This window comes from Canis lupus, chromosome 1 (genome assembly GCF_003254725.2).
Source record: "Canis lupus dingo isolate Sandy chromosome 1, ASM325472v2, whole genome shotgun sequence".
NCBI lineage: Eukaryota > Metazoa > Chordata > Mammalia > Carnivora > Canidae > Canis > Canis lupus.
Window position 1 is genome coordinate 109,603,070 of NC_064243.1, and position 22,936 is coordinate 109,626,005.

At 44.7% G+C, this 22,936-nt stretch overlaps 1 non-coding gene across 1 annotated transcript; it reads right to left on the reverse strand.

Annotated features, from left to right (window-relative positions):
* Nucleotides 1-6,154: 6,154 nt before the first annotated feature.
* LOC112645667 (U6 spliceosomal RNA) lies at nucleotides 6,155-6,263 on the reverse strand. The gene has a single exon (XR_003127179.1). It is a non-coding gene; the product is annotated as a U6 spliceosomal RNA (small nuclear RNA).
* Nucleotides 6,264-22,936: the final 16,673 nt, after the last annotated feature.

The following is a 22,936-nucleotide window of genomic DNA, read 5'->3' on the forward strand; positions in this document are numbered from 1 at the left end:
TAATAATAATAAATAAAATAAAATAAAATAATTTAAAAATTGGAAATAAAGGACATTAAGTCTATCAAATTCAATAAAACTCCTATTTGATTTTAGGAGACTGTTAAGTGCTCATCCAAGCCCAAGATAAGGGGCGTAGGAATACCAGGAAAAATGTAAAGACCAACTTTAAGTATATATATGTGAGTATGATGTGTATGTCTATGTATATATGTGCATATATGTACGTATCTATTTCCAACAACTTCCTTTTAAAAACAACTGGCAAATATAAACTTTTAGATTAAAAATCAAAGATATACAGGGGCACCTGGATGGCTCAGTAGGTTAAGCCTCTGACTCTCAGTTTCAGCTCAGGTCATGATCTTGGGGTCTTGAGAGCAAGTACAGCACCAGGCTCAGCACTCAGCGCTGAGTCTGCTCAAGATTCTCTCTCTCTTGGCATGCTGGTGTGGCTCAGTGGTTGAGCGTCTGCCTTTGGCTCAGGTCGTGACCCCAGGGTCCTGGGATCAAGTCCTGCATCAGCTCCCCATAGGGATCCTGCTCCTCTCTCTGCCTATGTCTCTGCCTCTCTCCGTGTGTCTTTCATGAATAAATAAATAAAAATTTTTTTAAATAAATAAAATCTTTTAAAAAAATTACCTCTCCCTCAGTTCCTCCCCTGCTCCCTTTCTCTCTAAATAAATGAAATTTTAAAAAAAAATCGAAGATATCCTAGGAGGCACCTAGCTGCTCAATCAGAAGAGCATGTGACTCTTAATCTCGGGGCTGTGAGTTCGAGCCTTACATTGGGTCTAGAGATTACTTAAATAAATAAAAATCAAAGCTATCTTTGATTTCATTGGTTGCCCACCATCACCGTCTTATATTATTTAAACATCATCAAGTGACTATAGTCCTGCATTGTTCTCTGCTGAAATGGAAGTAGCTTCACTGAGGCAAATGGCTGCTTTGCAGGATGGGAGATCACCCTTATCTTAATTTGACCAAGTGTCAAGTTATAAAACCTTAAAGTCAAGGTGGCTGGCCTCCTACAGCTTTACTTGCCCATCCATTAGCACCTGGGAAATTTTATTTTATTTACTTATTTTTAAGATTTTATTTATTCATGAGAGACAGAGAAAGAGGCAGAGACATAGGCAGAGGGAGAAGCAGGCTCCCTCTGGGAAGCCCAATGTGGGACTCAATCCCAGGACTCCAGGGTCATGACCTGAGCCAAAGGCATATGCTCAACCACTGAGCCACTCAGGCACCCCACCTGGAAAATTTTAAATGCACTGACCCATTTAACACAGCTCACTGACTAGAAGGCCCCTGAGTGTACGGTAAATGTTCATACCTTTGGATGTCTGAGGACCTCATAAATTTGGCAAAAAAGTTCATAACATGAGCAAAATCTACAAAGGAATTAGAAGCTACACAAGCAGCTACAGTACTATCTGGGTAGCTATTAATAAAACACTGTATGCAAGCTTGTCTTCTGAGAATGGTGCCATCAGAAGCTAAATGGCCAGCCTCTGAGCTAAATTCAGGTTTGGGACTCCTTAGCCAGAAGTATTCTAAAAAAATCTGTTCTAGAAAAACTGACAGGACCTGAACTGACCATTGAAAATAAAGGAGAACAATCTGATGTCCACAAGGAAAAACTGAAAGACACATTTGAGGGAAACTCGGAAAGAGAAGTCCACCCAAGACCATCTTCAAAGTCATGGGTGTGGCTGCCCCACCCCTTCCACCCTCATTGCCAGGGATCTGAGGCTCCTGGGAATCCATTTACATCAAGCGAGGAACAACATGCAGGGTTTACTAGTAGCACCACAGGGCTGTGTGTTACAAAAAGGAGGCGAGAGAGGAGGAAGGGTGGGAGGGAAGGAAGTAGGAAGGGAGGGAGGGGTGTGGGAGGAGGGGAAGAAGATAGAAAGAAGCCAAACTCCTAGTGTTAAAATTCTCAACTCTGAAATCTCCCAAAGAAGGTGGAGAAACTATAAATAGGGAAGAATGGAATTTGTGAAAGATCAAAATCTACAAATCTTGCTAATGCAGATCAGGACGGGGGGGGGGGGGGGGGGGGGGGGGAATGAAACATCTTGTGTTGTCCCTCATCATCTGCACAGTAGATGGCACCCAAGTCAAACACTTCATAGACTTGATGCTTGCATCTGAAAATTCCTCCAACAGAATTGTTCTGTCTTCTCTTTTTGGCTATGTTTCCCCCCTCTGTTTGCTCCTATCTTGGCACCAACCTCAGATCACCATGTATTTCTCTCAGCCCCTTCCCCTCTTATCGCCTACTGAGTAGAGATCTTTGCAGAACAGGGTTATAGTGTATTACATACTAGATAGGTTCTTTCTGAATGTAAATTTTCTCTCAGAGGCCCTGACAGAGGCACCCTCTTCTAAATGTTATACTGCAGTGATTCCTCAGTAAGAGGTTCAACAGGAAATTCCTGCCTCTGTGTCTTTCCCCTTTTGATCTCATATGTTAATAAGGGGTTGCTCTTGGTTAAAATTATTATTTTTTATTTTTTTTAAAGATTTTATTTATTTATGAGAGACACAGAGAGAGAGAGAGAGAGAGAGAGAGAGGCAGAGACACAGAGGGAGAAGCAGGCTCCATGCAGGGAGCCTGATGTGGGACTTGATACCAGGACTCCAAGATCAGGCCCTGGACTGAAGGTGGCGCTAAACCACTGAGCCACGGAGCTGCCCCAGCTCTTGGTTAAAATTAAACTAAACCCAGATAAGCTTCTTCCAAAATTGCCTCAAAAACCATTACAAAAGGAGTGTGTCTGCCACAAATGAAATCTGTCCCACAAAAAAGATTGACTTTTTGCCAAAAGTCCTTGCCATAGTTTAATTCAGGCATTCAAGGAGTTAGCCAATATTTTCCCCCAAACAGCTCTGTGCTATCATGCCGCACTATTGTCTTCAGCTGGGTCTTCCTAGTCTGGCCACGGTTCTGTCCAGTATGCCAACAAGTGCTGAATATGGCCTGTGGGGGCGCCTGGGTGGCTGGGGTCATGATCCCAGCATCCTGGAATTGAGCCCTGGGTCAGGATCCCTGATGAGCCTGGAGTCTGCTTCTCCCTCTGCCTGCCCCTCCCCCTGTTCATGCTCTCTCTTGCTCAAATAAATAAATAAAATCTTTTTTTAAAAACTGTGACACTGGGGCACCCCCGGTGGCTCAGTGGTTTGGCGCTGCCTTCAGTCCAGGGCGTGATCCTGGAGACCCCGGATCAAGTCCCACATCGGGCTCCCTGCATGGAGCCTGCTTCTCCCTCTGCCTGTGTCTCTGCCTCTCTCTCTCTCTTTCTCTCTTTCTCTCTTTCTCTCTCTGTGTCTCTCATGAATAAATAAAATCTTAAAAAAAAAAAAAAACTATGACACTGTAATGCTCTTCCATCTTCTCAATTCCCCTTCATGCTTCCAGCTGATGGTTACCTACTCTCCTAACCCAAGGTCTCCACTATACTCCAACTAGGAGTCCTGAGGCACATTCTGACAGACCCCTGTCTCTTCTCCTATGTTCTCTAAATAAATTTTGACATTATTGAATTTCTTAGCCTCTCCCTCCATAAGGGTATGTAAATGAGACCCTGTAATTCTGGTTCTCATCTCCAGCTCATGGTGGCCAGTAAGCTTCTAAACAAAATGATTATATTTACCTTGACTCCATGATCTAAAACACGTTATTCTTAATTGTGTCACCACATCTGCCAGCTTCATGAATCTCGGCTTTCTAGATATCTGTTTCAGTCAGGTTCTCTCCAGGAAAACAGGAATTACTTTGAGTATTTACAGCAGAGGAATTTAATACAGAGAATTGGCCAAACAGGGGATGGAGGAACTGAGGGTCGAGCAGGGAATCGTGTGGTGATGCCCCAGGTCAGCAGCAAAAAGTAGCTATGCCCACCCCTTTACTGGAAAGAAAAGGCAAGAGGTGAGGCTCTCAGAGCCCAGGGAAGGAATCAGCAAAGAAAACTGGAATCAGCGGGTCTGACTGGCGGGGACTAAGGCTGGGGCTGGGGAGGTGGAGGTGCAGTTCCTGCCATGGGGGCTGGCCAAGGCAGGGGGACAGGGGAGAAAGATACCTGTAGAGGCTGCTTTTAGGCAATAGGCCTGACCAATGGAAACCTGAGCAGGGCAAAAAGGCCCACAGTGACCACTGAGCAGACACGCACAGGTTCATTAAGCCATAGGCCTTAACTGACCAAGTACAACCAGGTACAGTCCCTAAGATTATCAAAAAAGGAAAAAATTCCATCTGTTCCCAGCTCCCTCACTCTGTCCTATAACTATAGCCCCTCACTACCACCTCGCAGCACACAGTCTCTCCTGTGCTATCCTGCTCACTGATCCCTTGTGGCGTATTCAATAAACCTCTATCTCTTTTGTTCCTCCTCGGGTAAATTCTTTCAGCATCCATGCTACCAGCTGCCAGCCCCCACCCACTTGAGATGCCCCACAATACCCTGGTTCTCTCTTCTCTTCTTCCAGCCTCCTGCCCATGTCCCCCCACCCCACCCTCTAAGCTGACTCAAACCCAAAGCTAGCTGACACTGAAGCCTGGCAAACAGTCTGCAGGTATCATTCCCCCTAAGTATAGAGCAGAGAAAGGGAGAGAGAATGGCCGAGGCCCAATTCTTCCTACCTACCACATACTACCGGACCCCAGTTCATGGATCAGGTGTCCTATGATATGCATAATACTTCCAAGTACTTATTTAGGGAGCCTCCAAGGACTGGACTTTATATTCCAGTCTACTCCACAAAGGATGGAGTTTTGTCTTTGTTCTCAATGCTTCTTGGAATGAAGGATCTGTCCTAAACCCCAAGCTAAAGCTCAGCCAGCAGCTGGAAGAGCCCCTTTCTTTTACCACTGCTTACTGCAAGGTGGGCAGCATTCCCGAGAGAATCCCTGAGATCATTTGGCTGCTCCAAGGCAATTCTGCAACCTGCAACATTACCTAGTCCTTGATCATAAAGGTGAGGCCAGAGAAATCCTGTTCCTTGAGGAGGCTCAGTCTACCTATTCAAAAACTCATCTCTTCCAGAAACACCCTCCCAAATACACCTGGAAATAACGTTTAACCAAGACTCTGGCATTCCCAAGATCCAGTCAAGTTGACACATAAAAAGAGCATCCCCCCCCCCCCCAAAAAAAAGAGCCATCACACCAGCCAAAGAACTCAAGTAATAATCGACTTACAAGCAGAACACAGGGCAGCCCTGGTGGCGCAGTGGTTTAGGGCTGCCTGCAGCCCGGGGTGTGATCCTGGAGACCCGGGATTGAGTCCCACGTTGGGCTCCCTGCATGGAGCCTGTTTCTGTCTCTGCCTCTCTCACTCTCTCTCTCTCTCTGAATAAATAAATAAATAATCTTTAAAAAAATTAAAAACAAGCAGAACACAATTTACCTGGTGATGGAAAAGTGAATAGTAACTTTACAGTGAAGAAATCTGGAAAAGAAAACACCTAAAATAGTGATTAAACCTAACAGCAACATCATGAGCCCTTTGACGTGATGCAAGGGAAAAACCCCATGAATTTCGGGATCTCCTCACCAGAAATTCAGAACTTCAGTGCCCACGCCAAACTGAGAGCCACTCTACAAAAGAACTGATGACTTACTTACTCTTCAAAATGTCCAAGTCACAGGAGACAAGGAAAGTCTAAGATGCTGCCAGTTTGGAGGAGACCAAGGAGACGTAATAAGGAAGTGCATCATTTTGAATCATAGGACATAAAAGGGATACAAGTGGAAAACCTCGTGAAATCCGAATAAGGCTTCTAGTTTATTTAATAGCATTACACTAATGTTAATTTCCCAGTTCTGATCGTTGTACTATGGTTATGTAAGAGGATCATATTTGGGGAGGTTGAGTGAAGGGTATATGGAAACTCTGACTGTTTTTAAAATTCTAAGGCTAAATTTATTTCAAAATTAATTTTTTAAAAATATGGAGGGACACCTGGGTGGCTCAGCCATTGGGTGTGTCTGCCTTTGGCCCAGGGCATGGTCGTGGAGACCTGGGATCGAGTCCTGCGTCAGCTCCCTGCATGGAGCTTGCTTCTCCTTCTGCCTCTCTCTGCCTCTCTCTGTGTGTCTCTCATGAATAAATAAATAAGATCTTTTAAAAATATAATAAAAATTAAAAATATGGAATGCTTCATGAACGTGCACGTCATCCTCATGCGCAGGGGCCACACTAATCTTCTCTGTATCGTTCTAATTTTAGTATAGGTGCTGCCAAAGCAAGCACTCAAGATTTTTTTTTTTTTTTAAGGCTTACACTTAATCGATCCCCACAAGTTTGTGTGTGAGGTGACCAACAGGAAAAGGTTACGGTAGAATGAGAGTATAGTCAGAGAGTATAGTATAGGCAGAGTATAGTCTCTGCCTCACGTTTTGCTGAGGAATGTGCAAAAGGAAGATTATATATAGCCTTGAAAGCTTCTGGAAGCCACTTCTGAATGCAGCCTATGCTGCAATCTACACTGCAGTCCAGTCTACACTACAGAGAAGAGAACCAACAAAAAGAAACCTCTCTTTAGTGAAAGCTTCTAGATTACTGTGTTCTGCTTGACCCAAAGCCTGTCCCCTTACAATGTTCTCTCTCCAACTCAGGCAAATAATGTCTCTGTAACATTATCCTTTTTAATGACCCAGTCATTTTTTAAGGCAGAGTTTTTAAAAGTCCTTTTTAAAGATTTTATTTATTTATTCATGAGAGACACACAGAAAGAGGCAGAGACACAGGCAGAGGGAGAAGCAGGCTTCGTGCTGGAAGCCCGACACAGGACTCAATCCCAGGACCCCAGGATCACGCCCTAAGCCAAAAGCAGACACTCAACCACTAAGCCACCCAGGTGCCCCGAGTTTTTTAAAGTTTTGTTACACTTTTGTTTTTTTGTTTTTGTTTTTTCTAACTGTAAATGGGAATAGGTTTTTGTATTTATAAACACTGTCAGATTAAAGACTTGTTAATGTTAGTAGATCTTATTCAGGAATTGGACTCAGCAATCTGAAGAGCTTCCTTTGCCCCAACTGCAAATTATAGCTTTGAATTATATACTTCATTAAATAATAATGTGGTTTGGTTTCCTTTGCCTTATATTGCATTTACCCCAGTAACTATATTTATACCTATTCAGTTTTTTTTTTGTGTGTTTTTTAAAGTATGTATGTATGTATAGGAGAGAGCATGGGGTTAGGGGTGTAGAGGAGGAAGAGGGATAGAATCTCCCAAGCAGACTCCATGTGGAGCACAGAACCTAACCCAGGGCTGGATCTCATGACCCTGAGATCATGACCTGGGCCAAAACCAAGGAGTGGACATTCAACAGATTGAGCCACCCAGACGTCCCTCTCTGGTTGTTTTTAAAAAGAAAAGACACACAGGAACTCATGACCCTCAGATCAAGACCTGCAAGAGCTGGATGTTTAACCCAGACACCCCTTGAATTCTTTTTGAACATCTAATGATCAACACGCTGATTCTATAATCCAACACTATCAAACACCATGATAAATTGGGATGAATTCTCAGCTTCAAGGATTGCTTCCCTTTAGTCAACTTGACTGTAAGTTGTTGTTTTTTTAAGACTGTATTTTTTTTTTGAGATTTTATTTATTTATTCACAAGAGACACAGAAAGAGAGGCAGAGACACAGGCAGAGGGAGAAACAGGCTCCATGCAAGGAGCCCAATGTGGGACTGGATCTCGAATCCCTCCAGGATCATGCCCTGAGCCAAAGGCAGATGCTCAACCACTGAGTCACCCAGGTGTTCCCTTAAGACTGTATTTTTAAGAAATCTCTACACTCAACCTGGGGCTCAAATGCATGACCCTGAGATAAAAAGTCGCATGCTCCACTAATTGAGCCACCCAGGTGCCCCTGACTATAAGTTTCTTAATCCACACAACTGAAAAAGTGGCATTGCACGAGTCTAAATGCAAGACCTGTGGGAGAACTAGCCTCCCACTCTAACTTCCTGAAGGCTTACAGCAACTTGTAGAGGCCAAAACATTTCTCTGAAGCGGCAGGCATGTGTGAGATTAGCCTAATAATAAGATGAACCAAATTGTAAGAAGTAAAATTAGGCACTCCTGCCCACCCACCCCCCCCCAAAGCACTCTGCTCTAGGTACATTCCTCAAAGTACAACAGTAACTTTTTCTGGTTTGGAGCCTTGTAAATAATACTGGTTTCTTGGCTTGTCTGTAGGACTCCCTTCTTCCCATTTTGATGAGTTGTAATTTGTAAAATTTTGAGGAGTAACAGCATTAATGACTATTTTGTTCCTTCCTTAATTTTTTCTCTATTTTTTCACCCAAGCAAAGCAATACAGCTACCTATGCCTTAGGTAGTTTAGTTCATAAAAGTCAGTTTGGAAAACTCACAATTTTTATTCAAGGAGATAATCTTTTTTTAAGCCCTTCTGGAAATGCCATTGGACTAGTTCTATCATTTTGATAGAGATTTACTCATTTGACTACTTGCTGATGTTGAATTGGCCTGCTTTACTTGCCACTTGCTCCCTCATTTAGATAAAAATAAGCTCTGATGCATTTTCCCCCATGGTATGACATTTCTCTCTCAAGAGTCTTTGCAGAACACTTGTCCTGGAAATAATCCATCATCAACTACCTTCTATTTGTGAGCAGTTTTGAATTTCTGGCTCATCACTGTTTTTTTCTGTCTTGGATTTTGAAACATCTGTTCTGGTTTATTTAAGCTCATGGACCAAGGAACCATTACATTACACATCAGCAGAGCGCTTCTTTGAGCACAGGGAAGGATAGCACTTCCCAGGCATCCAGTCATGAGGAGGAAAGCAGCCAGGACCTGGGGAGCCAGTATCTCTCCCTCAGTTTCTGACCCTCTCTGCCCCCAGATCCACAGCTGAGCTCGCCCACTCCTGAATGATGCTCCTGGCAAACCAGGGCCAGATCTGAAAATTCTGGGTTATTTTAGGTTTTCTGGGTCGTTTTTATTTTTTCTCCACCCTTTCGTTTTCCCTTTCCTTGTTGGAACTTAATTTTTTTTTTTTTTTTAGATATTTATTTATTTGAAAGAGTGAGTGAGCCAGAAAGAGAGCACAAAGTTGGGGGGGGTGGTGCGAGGCAGAGGGAGAGGGAGAGGGAGAAGCAGATTCCCTGCTGAGCCGAGCAGGCCAAAGCCAGGGCTCATCCCAGGACCCTGGGATCGTGACCTGAGTCCAAGGCAGACCCTCCACCGACTGAGCCACCCAGGCGTCCCTGAACTTACTATTCTCTTAATGGAATTAATCTTAAATTTGAAGTTGTTCTTCAGCCCTGTAAATTTCCAGCTTCCAGACAAGGGATGGATAGTAGTAATTCCAGTCCTGTCCCAGGAAATGTTGAATGAGGACCAGTACAAGGGCAATAAGAGGAGTTCGAGGCTGATCGTGATTAATAAGAGGGCTTGAGACACACGGAGTAGGAAATACTTTCTAACCTTTGCCAGAAATGACTTAAGCAGGACAGAAAAACTTCTATTGAGAAACTCTGCTCTAGGCTATTATGCTGTGTAACAGAATATAGAAATCCTACAGAAAATATCACAAACAAAACTACTGTGGTTTACAAAAACAATACACAGACACACACACACACAAGTGTTAAATAACAGAAAGGATTATTCAGTGTTAAGGAAACCTGACCTTTTAATTTACACAATTAGGGAGATCCTTCCAGAAGTAATTAGGCAGGGAAACCACCAGCAACACATTCAAGGAATGTGTTCCCTCCCTTCCTCTCATTTGAACCCACCAGAAAGCTCTCTAAAGCAGACTTAACACATAGGCTCTGCTAACTCAAGAACTGGAACAGGCATGAATTGTACAAATGAAAAAGGAGACCTCATGCCTCACTCCCTCATTTCCTGGCACAGTTATTCCCAGTTTTATTCCTGTTCTGTTTCCAGCTCTACCAACAATATGGATTTATTTCCTCAGGTACCCACTTTGAAATGATCTACTCCACTTTCTGCTTTTGAAGTCATTTATTAGTTTTGTTTTTAGAGGTGGTGACCTTTACTTTATATTTTCATGGATGCGGCATTCAAACAGAACAATACTGATACCTCTCTCTTTCGGTTAATCCACTGTTGTGCCCAAGATTACGTATCCGAGAAACCACCAAGGAGCCAACACCCTTGCAAACACACAAGGGCTTATTTACAAGCTCGAGCTTGGGTCCAAGTATACTCAACACAGCAGTGCAGGGACTTGGACCCCTAGGTGGGTTTCAGCTTAGTTTTTATGGGATGGTCTAGGGGACCTCCAGAAGGGGTGGAGGAATTTCTCAAGTTCTGTTTACATTCTGATGTGGGGCTTTCAAGGGCATTGAGCTCTGTTCTTATTCTAATATGGGGCTTCCTGCCCTTGGCTTGGGCTCTGTTCTCATTCTAATATGGGGCTTTATAGGACTTTAAGCTGTAAACTGTTTTTGTTTTTTTTTTTTTTTTTTTCTGTAACGGAAGTAATGTAAATTTCAGCTCTTATTCACAGGGGACAGGGGCCTGGGATGGCTGTACTTGTGCTTATGCTGAACTTTAAAGTGGAATGGCCTTAATTTTCTCGGCCTCCACACCACTAAATTCAACTGCCTGAAATCCAATCTGTACTGGATTGGATGATTGGGGTGATTTTGGAAGTCTTGAAGGTTTCTTCCCGTTTGTATTTTACCCATTTTATTTTGTAGGTGAGTTAGCCATCGGGTAATTGTTTTCTGCTCTGCTATCCAACCTGTTATTGCTGTACCGAGAAAAGGCCATTAGTTTATTTGATGAGTTTCTAGCCCCACTTCCTAATATCCTGGTCATGTAAGCTACTCGCACTTAGAACTCCATGTATCTTCATATATGACTCATGAAACAAGACGGCTTTCACAATGCTTGTACTATAGTTCAGAAAAAATGTATCATTCCATGAGGGCCACCTGCATGGCTCAATGTTTGAGCATCTGCCTTTGGCTCAGGTCGTGATCCTGGGGTCCTGGGATCGAGTCCTGCATGGGTCTCCTCTCCCTGTGAGGAGCCTACTTCTCCCTCTGCCTATGTTTCTGCCTCTCTCTCTCTCTGTGTCTCTCATGAATAAATAAATGAAATCTTTTTAAAAAAATGGTATTGCCACTATCTTCATTTGGAAGTTAAAGATGGTTATAAAAGATAATTATGAAAGAAAAAATGCTTGTTTTTCAGTAGGGTGACCTGCATAAAAAATAATTATGAAAGAAAAACTGCTTGTTTTTCAGTAGGGTGGCCTGCACCAGTCTCTCTATGCTCAGCTCGATACCACCACTACTCCCTTCTGAGTCTGGGAACTACATGTTTCCAGAAACGCCTTCCAGATATGAGGCCCAGAGGTGAGGATGTGAATGACTCAGGGTTAACAGGTACCATCGTGTTTTCATGCTGTTCATCTTCTGACTCCTGTCAAAAGCAAGCAGACAGAAAACAGCAGGGGATAGTGACCTTCCAGACATAGGCCGACTGAACCCCAGCCACAGCTTTCATGCCAGACTCGACATCTTTAACAGAGCAAATCAAGACAGAGTGTGGTATCTGGCACGCAGCTTTCCATCTAGCAAATGTGCTATCAAAACCTCTCAGAAAAAAAAAAAAAAAAACCTCAGGAAAAAAAAACAAACACCTCAGTAAGGAGCCGCCTGGGTGGCTCCCACTATTTATTTATTTATTTATTTATTTATTTATTTATTTATTTATTTATTTATTTATTTGAGAGAGAGTATGTGGGGAGGGGCAGAGAGAGAAGGAGAGAATCCCAAGCAGACCCTGCACTGAGCATGGAGCCAGACATGGGGCTCCATCCCATGACCATGAGATCATGACCTGAGCTGAAATCAAGAATGGGACGCCTAGGTGGCTCAGAGGTTGAGCATCTGCCTTTGGCTCAGGGTGTGGATCTGGGGTCCAGGGATCAAGTCCTGCATCGGCCTACCTGTGAGGAGCCTGTTTCTCCCTCTGCCTGTGTCTCTGCCTCTCTGTGTCTTTCATGAATAAGTAAATAAAATCTTTAAAATCAATCAATCAATCTTAAAAAAGTCATTTACTCTTCCCTGACAGGCCTACCTCCCTCCTCCCCTTTCACTATCAGGATGGTATTTAATCCTGAAATTTCTGGTCACCTTGGAGAGTTACCCATTTTTCCCCTGGGTATTTCCTATTTGTATATGAAGTGCAGGTGAGTAAACTTCTGTTTTTTCTCTTGTTAACCTTTCTCTTAAAGGGATCTCAGCACAGAACTCAGAAGAAAAATCATTTTATCCTTCCCTATTACAGAATGGGTAAATAAATAATAAAACTTCATCCAGCTATACTCTTAATGATTTGTATACTTTGCTACATGTATATTGCGTGTTACTAAAAATTACATATATCAGGAATCCATTTTTTTCCCAAAATGACGTGAGGGTTTTCTGTTTCTTCTGGCTCCTGTAAAAGATCTGAAATCTTCCTGAGGGGGTGGGTAACATGGCCCCAGTTCTGTTGCTGCCTCCTGCTCCTCCCCATGACTGCATTATCCACTCGTCCTTTCCTCCCTCTGAGGTTCAACCCTCCAGTGAAGCTGTGTGAGGAGGGAGCAGCCAGATCTAGTTCTAAGGTGAACCAGGTACTGTCCCCACCCACCATTCCAGGAGCAGGTGGACTGGAAAACTTTTCAAGTGAACGATGGGCCTTTCTTTTTGCTTCCTCTCTTCACTGCAGAAAACAGAATGTATCTGTCACCAGCCTCAGGGGTGAAAACTCCTCACATTCTCCCCTTAGTTTATAATATGCATCTGATTCTAATAACTGTCTCCTTATTGCTTTGTGGCTTCCTGGTGTGGCTGGGTAATTTCAGTAAGATAACTATTCTCATATATCTCTCCCCATGTTTCCAGAAAGGAGCAAGTCATTTTTGTATTTTTATGCCTTGGTGTTTCCTGCAGGGCAGAAAGCAGAAACACTTTTGCCTTTTCTTGTCCGTTGGGAAAGTCCAAGTTCTCCTAAAACTGTGCACTAGATCCTCATTATGGGGAGGGTGAGCTGGGAGTCACAAGACATATGCAGGCCAGAAGGAAATGCAGTCAGCTGGGCCCTGAGCTCACCTTAGGAAAGCAGCAGGCTATGAGGAGGTAGACGCTTGATGGACCCATGGAGCTGCAACCTGGGCACAGAGGGCCCCAGTCGTGGCAAAAATGTGCATTTTTATAAACATTATCTCGGGATCCCTGGGTGGCTCAGCGGTTTGGCGCCTGCCTTTGGCCCAAGGCGTGATCCTGGAGACCTGGGATCGAGTCCCACATAGGGCTCCCTACAGGGAGCCTGCTTCTCCCTCTGCCTGTGTCTCTGCCTCTCTCTCTCTCCCTCTGTGTCTCTAATAAATAAATAAAAATCTTTTAAAATAAAATAAACATTATCTCTTTTTTTTGTCATTAACTCACTCCCAATGGGAGACTCCTGTGCCTGTTCAATGTGATGTCCCTCTGTTAAGCCACCAGAAGTCCTAGAGTGGTTTCTGATCTTTCTCTGTCTGCTCAGTTCTATAGGTAGGAGTCTGGGAGCCCCAGAAGGCAATGATAACTGGGCTAGCAGAGGAACAGGAGATGGAGAGAGGTGGCATTTGGTTGGCTGGTGGTGAATTGTGGAAAAACTGAGAGACCTCTCTGTTGGTGAGAGTGTGGCGAGGGGACTCTCTTCACAGATCATAGCAGAAAGGGGTTGGCCTGCTGCCAGCTCCAGGTGTTCCTTGTTCTTGAGATAAAGATACCGTCTGGGGGTTGACTGTTTCTAACAACAGATGGGGAGCTGAGGGGATCATAATAACTCTTGTCACAGCAACATCTAACATCTAATGACCAGTTATTCTGTGTTGTATATACTCTGCTGTGTCCTTGATATTTGGGAACTTATTTGGGTTACCATGCAATGGCTGCAGGATGGGGATGCTCTTATTATTGACATGGCCAAATATCTTTATTAGGAAAACTTCTAAATGTACACAATATTGCAGACTCCAAGGAATTCTTCAATGTATACAGCTGGTGTCAAGTGGTAATTCATACAGCACATCAGTATATTTTCTTGGCATATTATAAGGAGTAGGGAGGAGGCCAGGATAGTCAGAGAAGGAGGAGCAGAGGGTAGGAGAAGGTCAGGGGCAATGGGTATGAGGAAACTCAGAAGCCTTTGGGACAGGGATCAAAATTTGAATTCTGGCTTTTTGGTTTTTGTTTGTTTGTTTGTTCGTTTGTTTTAAGATCTTGTCTTGACAGAGAGAGAGAGAGAGAGAGAGTGCACAAGTGGGAGTGGGGGCCAGAGGAAGAAGCAGGCTCCTTGCTGAGCAGGGAGCATAATGCGGGGCTTGATCCCAGGACCCTGGGATCATGACCTGAGTGGAATGCAGACACTTAGCCAACTGAGCCACCCAGGCGAATTCTATTTTAAATATGATAGGAAACCACAAAAGGATTTATTCAGTTTGGGATCATAGAAGAAGAGGAAGTTGGGGATGAAGGAGGAATTGTGAAGACCGTTTTGGTGTTGTGTAGTTCCAAAACGGAAGGGCTGGCAGGTTGCTTCTCTGTTCAATGAAGTCTAGAGAGGGGACTTTAAGGTGCCCACTGACCTCAAGGACTTAATGTGTGCCCCCTAGGACATGGTGGATTGCTATCTGACTTGCAGCTAGAAAACGTAAAAGCAAGTTTTTGTGTAGGTACTTGTACGGTGGACCACGGGAGAAAAGGCTACACTGAGCACCCTGCAGCCCCAAGTATTTCTAAGCAGAGATGGGAGGGTGGGGTGATCCCTCTAGACCAGACATGTGCCCATGAATAAAAACAGACACATGAGGCCAAGTCCTGGAAGACGCAAATGAGAGGACACTCAGCAGAGTCCAGCACAGCTGGCTGCCTGGGGCTGAGAAAGGACTTGGCCTCTTCCAGAATAAAGATTCATCTGCCCTCACCAAGGAAAGTCCAAGTGAGCTCTCTTGGCCCCTAGAGTGAGGGCAAAACTAGCTATAGAATTTGCACGGCCCAGTGAAAAATAAAAATGTGGTGTCCTCCATTCAAAACCTATTAAGAAGTTCAAAATGATGACAGCAAAACATTAAACCAAGCTCAAAGCCCTTTTAAGTGCAGGTCACACACTCGTGAACCTAGCTTTGGGAACCATCCATAATAGGACATCAATGAACACCTTATTAGATCCTTCACAAGGTGACAGTCATGTAAGAAGTTGTCCTCCCCCATTTTCCAAAGACCAAAGCCACAGGCAACACGTGGAAGGAGGAGGAATAAAGTCAGGTGCAGAGATGGCCATGTTCCCATCACAGCCATGTTTCCAACTTACAGAAGAACCGTGTGGTAGAGGGTAAGTTTTGTTCTTAAATATCATGTTTGTAGTCTTGACACTTTATATAAAACTGGTGGGATTTTTTTTAAAGATTTTTAATATTTATTTATTCATGAGAGACACAAAGAGAAAGAGGCAGAGACACAGGCAGAGGGAGAAGCAGGCTCCCTCTGTGGAGCCCGATGCAGGACTGGATCCCAGGACTCTGGGATCACGGCCCAAGCCAAAGGCAGACGCTCAACCACTGAGCCACCCAGCGGCCCCTACATAAAACTTTTTAAATTATAGCTTGCATTTTATGACCTGAAAGGATCCAGATACATAAAGAGATTCACCTTCAATTTCATCTAGGGCACAGGGAAAAGTAACTCCACAGAATAAATGTATGAGGATTGGGTGGACCAAAAGTATAGAAATTTTACCACCATCCCCACCCTGGACAGCCTTGAACTCTGACATTCAGGCCACTAATCCTCGGGGGATGTCCAGCCTCTTGGGGAGAGGGGTGTTGCTCTTTGGAATTGGCAAATGAGTCTGGGGTAAAGGTGTCCCCAAATTCCAAGATTTACTCTTCAAATTGCCATCCTCTCCTGGAACTTGGTTAGTTATTTCTCATTGACTTATCAGATCTTTGATGCTTGATGTTTTTAAAGTGTTTTTATACCTTGTCCAGCATCTTATGTTGTCTTCAGCAAGAAGGTTGATCTAAATCACCTAGTGTGGGCAGCCCGGGTGGTTCGGCGGTTTAGCGCCACCTTCAGTCCAGGATGGGATCCTGGAGACCTGGGGTCAAGTCCCGCGTCTGGCTCCCTGCATGGAGCCTGCTTCTCCCTCTGTCTCTGCCTCTCTCTCTCTCTCTCTCTCTCTGTCTCTATGAATAAACAAATTTTAAAAATCTTTTTTTCTTTAATTTTTTTTCTTTTTAAATTTATTTATTCATGATAGTCACACGGAGAGAGAGAGAGAGGCAGAGACACAGGCAGAGGGAGAAGCAGGCTCCAAGCACCGGGAGCCCGATGTGGGATTCGATCCCGGGTCTCCAGGATCGCGCCCTGGGCCAAAGGCAGGCGCCAAACCGCTGCGCCACCCAGGGATCCCCAAATTTTAAAAATCTTAAGAAAAATAAATCACTTAGTGTGCTATTACTATAAGCCAAGATCTGTTATCTGAATTTTAAAATCCTTAAAACTATTAATTTGCCTGTCAAGAGGCTGAGAGTCTAAAACTACTGTGACTGAAAAATGAAAAGCATACAAGAGCGGCAGAAGAGTTTAAACAAATTAAGGGGTGCCTGGGTGGCTCAGTCAGTTGAGTGTCTGCCTCTGGTTCAGGTCATGATCCTGGAGCCCCCAAATCCAACCCAGCATCAGGCTCCCTGCTCAATGGGGAGTCAGCTTCTCCCTCTACCCCTCACCCCTCTCGTGCTCTCTCTCTCACTTGCTCTCTCTCTCTCTCTCTCTCAAATAAATAAAATCTTAATAAAATAAAACAACAAATTTCTTAGAACATTACCTATACATTGGCTACTGGTAAAGAGGTAATAAATTAATTCATGAAATTTTTTCTGAAGACTAATACTAATGATTAACATGGATCAAGCACATGTGTAAAATATTGCCTAAATTTTCTTATGCATGTTATCTTATTTTATTCTTGCAACAAACGGTTATATTAGGTGCTAATTTTTACAGCACACTTACAGATAAGAAAATTGAGTGAAGCACAGTGAAGTTAAGCAGCTTGCCCAGGACCACAAAGCTAGTGAAAAACAGAACCAGGACTTGAATCCAAACTAAGTCTAGAGCTCATGTTCTTAAACATAATTCTAGAATGCCTTCATGCAGGGTCAGGACAAGTGTAATTCAGTAACAGAAGCAATTATGGTATATACTTTGTGAGCAAAATTTAAGAAGGTGCCACAGAAAACCTCTGCGATCAAGATCAGTAATATATCAGTGCGATATTTTTTAAATCAAAATTAACACAAAAAAAGATTCATGCTTAAAACCCTTACCTCCATATATACTGTTTGCTTTAGCTGAAAAACTCTTCGGCTCCCAGTGAAGCATTTTGAACAAAACAAAACAAAAAAACTCCAGGAATGAAATTTCAATGGATATCACATTATTAGTGGCCTGGGACTTCCACAGATTGCCCCTCTCCCAGGTCTTCCTGGATGGTCTGCTCCGCGGAGGGAGAGGTTCCTGTCTGAGGTGGCACCTGGGAAGGGGACTGTGTTTTGCAGCTTCTCGCTCTTGGCAGCTTCCTACAGCAGTCACTGGAGGGGGCCTCGGCCCTGCTGCTCTGTTCCTCGACCTTTACCTTTGCAGTGGCCCAAGGAAGCCTCTTTTGGGTGAGGCCTCTTGGGTGGTGCCCTTTACCCGGAGGAAGAACCAGAGGGGCCTTGCCAGTAGTGGGATTACCCTGAGGAAATGATGCCTCCCCACTGGGATACAGGGTAGCCAGGATTTTGGAATAAGGCAGGCCCAAGTTTAAATCCTAGTAGTGTTTTATGACCTTGTGTCATCTGGAAACCTTTATGTATCCAACTTTAATTTCCTTCTCTATAAAATGCACATTGTTCACGTAATCCCTTAACAAATGTGTCCTGAGCAGTGAACCGGGCCGTGTTCTAGGTGTTGGGGACACCACAGTGAACAAACAACAGGCAATAAGCTTCCTGAGGTTTGAGGATATTGTAACCAAGGGGTGGGGTCCTAAAGTTTTAGTATAAATCCCAGCTTTTTCATGTCATGACTGTGAGACCTTGGGCAAATTACTTAACCCCACCTGAGTCTGTGACCTCCTCTTTCAAATGCAGGCAAAATAGTACTGCCCTTCTAGTGGTTGTGAGCATCCAATGAAGTAATGCATGTAAAATGCTCTGGGCAAGGCCAGGAGTATAAGTACTCAAACTTCAATAATGATTATTACTCCTTCCCATGGCCCATGTGGCCCCCCTGCCCCCTCCCCTTGCTCCCTTAGCTCCAGGCTCCCTGGCCTGCTGCCATCCCAGCATGGCCAAACCAGACTTTGGGACTCTGCACTTGCTGTTCCCATTCCCCCTGCCTGGAACTCCCTTTTCATGGCTGGCTTCTTCAGATCTCTCTTGTCCATGTCTTCCTCCACCACGTTAGCTTCCTAGGTCTCCCCTCCTTGCTCTTTCTCCACACTCATGTGACTTCTTAGTGTAGAGGCCGAGAAAAATCAAGGCCATTCCACCTCAAGTTTAGCATTAGCACAAGTACAGCCATCTTAGGCCCCTGTGAATAAGAGCTGAACTTTATAGAAAAAACTGCAGAATGTCCTCAATGTCCTCAGCAGAGAATCCCATATCAGAAAGACAACAGAGCCCACACCTGTGGTATAAAGTCCCATATTAGAATAAGAACAGAGCTCAATGCCCTTGAAAGCCCCACATCAGAATGTAAACAGAACTTGAGAAATTCCTCCACCCCTTCTGAAAATCCCCTAGACCAGCCTATAAAAAAAACCAGCTGTAACCCACTTCAGGGTCCAAGTCCCTGCTCCGCTGTGTCGGGTATACTTGGACCCAAGCTCAAGCTTGTAAATAAACCCTCATGTGTTTGCATCGGTTTCTCGGATTCGCAATCTTGGGCACAACATTTAGCTCCTATTACAATCTGATTTTTTAAATCATTGGTTTGCTTTTGCTTCATTTATTTGTTTTTGGCATTCTCTCCCAGTGGTTGTCAACTCTGTTTCAGTGGGGACTGGAGCTGGCAGGCCTGGACATAGGCCATGTACCCACCACATGCCCTAGAACCCCACTGAGTGTTCAGCCCATGGGTAATGTCTGACCTGGTGCAACACCTTTGAGGTCTATCTCCAAAGTCCCCTTTACTCTACCCCCACATCTTTGCTTATGCTAATCCCATGGCTCTTCTAGAAGTCTTTCCTGACCCTCTGGACTCCCCCATGGTACCCATCCAGGGCTGTCACTGTCTTGGGATGAGTCTGTCTTCCCCATGTACTGTGAGCCCCAGAAGGACAGGACCAAGGATGTCCTGGGCCCTGCTGAGCCCCCAGCACAGGGCAGGATATAGAAAGAGTGGTCAGTGGATAGGTATTAATCCAGCCAAGTGCAAGGTATTGTTGGAATCCATAATGAAAATTTAATGGTAAATTGAAGTGGCAGAGAGGCCAGCTTTGGAGAAATCTTAGACGAAAAAGAGTATTGCACGAGTGGAAACCATCAGAGAAGAGACAGATCAGCAAACATCAGATGACAAAGAGCCTAGAGGCTACAGTGAGGGGTCTGAATGCCAAACTAAGGCCCTGGGGATCCCGGACAGGTATAAGCAGGAGAGAAACTGGTTCATATTGGTACTTCAGAAGATCCCACTGCCTGCCTTACTGGGGAGAGAAGGGAGGCACTGTTTGTTCCCAGATGAGTGATGAGTAATTAAGGGGCCTAGATGAGCTGGAAGAGCAGGCTGAGGGATAGTGATACTCCAGAGTGAAGAGGATGGGGTACCTGTCTTCAGAGTAGCCAGGCCTGATTAGACTCTTTGACTATGCCCCTATCACCTGCATAACAGTAGGCACGCATCTTTACCTCCTTTTCCTCCTCTGTAAAATGAAGTTAATAATAGCCTCTCTTTCCAGGATTTTAAGGATTAAAATTAAAAAGATACTAAACCCTTTGGCACACTCTAGATACCTGACAGCTCGTGTTTTTTTTTGTTTGTTTGTTTTTTGTTTTGTTTTGTTTTGTTTTGTTTTATTTATTTATGATAGTCACAGAGAGAGAGAGTGAGAGAGGCAGAGGGAGATCCCTGGGTGGCGCAGCGGTTTAGCGCCTGCCTTTGGCCCAGGGCGCGATCCTGGAGACCCGGGATCAAATCCCACATCGGGCTCCCGGTGCATGGAGCCTGCTTCTCCCTCTGCCTGTGTCTCTGCCTCTCTCTCTCTCTCTCTATCATAAATAAATAAAAATTAAGAAAAAAGAATCTTAAAAAAAAAAAAGAGAGAGAGAGAGGCAGAGACACAGGCAGAGAGAGAAGCAGAAGCAGGCTCCATGCACCAGGAGCCCAACGTGGGAGTCGATCCCGGGTCTCCAGGATCGCACCCTGGGCCAAAGGCAGGCGCTAAACCGCTGCGCCACCCAGGGATCCCACAGCTTGTGTTTTTATGAATGGGCCTAACGTTTACCATCAGGACCCAGACACATATCAGTTTCTCTGAAGGCAGCTGCTCCTTACTGGTCAACGCTCAAGGCAGCCCTGCACTGCACCCAATGCCCGCCAGGGGTAGCTCTGGTCCCATTCTCCTGGAGTCTCGGGCTCACCTTATGCTAAGGGATGTGTTCCTTCCCCACATCATCAGTGAGGTGGGCATAGATCCTGGAACCTCGAGACTGGGATGGGAATTTTTATTCAATTGGCTCCAGGCGATTCAGGGTACCCACGCTGGAAATGCATGCGCATGCAGACACAATTGTCCGACTCGTGGGTTCTGGTGTCTAGAACACTGCAGGCAGGTCTTCCTTCTCAACACATGCATGATAGTATTAACATCTAACCTATACCCTGTGGAGAATTGAATTCGAGGAGGATAATGGAAGAGACGAAGACCACCCACTCTGAGAGGGAAGTACCCCCAGATCAGCTACAGATTGTGGCCTCTGTGACACTGGCCATAGGGAAGCAAGAGGGATTCAGTTGTCATGTCCTCCACAATACCTAAGCAGCATCCCACCCCCCTCTCCAGCCAAGGCTGCTCCTCCTTGGGCAAATCCAGACTGAGGAGGGTGTCTCCATTAAAAGAGATCTCCCAATAATCTTTCCTCATTTGCACTCTAAGCACAAGCTCATCTGTGACAAACCCTCCCATTGGGGAAGGGGACAGTGAGCAACCTTCATCTTAACTTTAAAGTAATTTTGGGGGATGCCTGGGTGGCTCAGTGGTTGAGCGTCTGCCTTTGGCTCAGGGCGTGATCCTGGAGTCCCAGGATCAAGTCCCACATCAGGCTCTTTGCATGGAGCCTGCTTCTTCCTCGCCTGTGTCTCTGCCTCTCTCTCTTTCATAAATAAATAAAACCTTTAAAAAAATAAAAATTAAAAAAAAATAAAGTAATTCTGGAAACCTAAGGCTGGGGCAGCATCGCTTGAAATAGACCGGGGATGAAGTTTAGATGGTGCCACAGGGAGTCAGAATTTGTCCCCACATCTCCTGTGTGGCTAGCACAACATGAGGTGAGCGCTCATCAGGGACAATGGAGGAGACAGAGCTGCTGTGGCCCAAGCAGCAGGACAGTAGGGCCCCAGCCTGGAGTTCTCTGGGAGCCACAGCCCACCTAGTCCCCTCTGGACTCACATGGGGCTCCACGTGAGCAGAGGGGAATGAGAATGCAGAGAGCAAATGAGAGAGCCAGTGGGAGAAGAGAGGGGATGAGGTAGGGCTGACAGGGCAGCCAGAGGTCTCTCTCAAGGAGCCCACCCTGAGGCAGGGAAGGGTCAAGGAAAGGTTAAGAGAGGACCCAGGATGGAATCAAGTCCTCTGGCTAGAGAGATAGTACGCACAGCACTCTTGGGGGAAACGGGTTTAGGATTCTAGGGAATGTGGTGATTTCCTGGGGAGGAGGAACAGGAGGAGAAGTCTGAGGCAGCTTGGATGCAGTCAGCCCAGAAAGGGGGCTGAGCTGACACGTTAGTTATGCATATGACTGACCTTAAAATTTAGAGGATTAGGGTACTCATGGCTGGCCCAGGTGGAAGAGCAGAAGAGTGTGAGACTCTTGATCTCCGGGGTCATGGGTTCAAGCCCCACACTGGGTGTAGAGATCACTAAAAAAATAAACTTAAAACATTTAGATACAGGGGATCCCTAGGTGGCTCAGTGGTTTAGCACCTGCCTTTGGCCCAGGGTGTGATCATGGAATCCCCGGATCGAGTCCCACATCCGGCTCCTTGCATGAGCCTGCTTCTCCCTCTGCCTGTGTCTCTGCCTGCCTCTCTCTCTCTCTGTCTCTCTCTCATGAATAAATAAATAAAATCTTTAAAATAGTGATCTGATCTGAAGGGGCACCTGCACCCCAATGTTCATAGCAGCAATGTCCACAAGCCAAACTGAAAAGAGCCTAGATGTTCATCGACAGCTGAATGGATAAAGATGTGGTATATATACAATGGAATACTACTCATCCATTAAAAAATAAATCTTGCCATTTGCAATGATGTGGATGGAACTAGATTTATTATGCTAAGGGAAATAAGGCAATCAGAAAAAGACAAATATCATGATTTCACTCGTGGAATTTAAGAAACAAAACAGAGGATCATAGGGGAAGAGAGGAAAAAATGAAACAAGATGGAATCAGAGAGGGAAACAAACCATAAGGAGACTCTTTATGATAGGAGACAAGCTAAGGGTTGCTGGAGGGGAAGAGGGGTAGCAGGATGGGGTAACTGGGTGATGGGCATTAAGGAGGACACACTGTGTAATGAGCACTGGGTGTTACATAAGATTAATGAATCACTGACCTCTCTCTCTGCAATTAAAATTACACTATATGTTAATTAATTGAA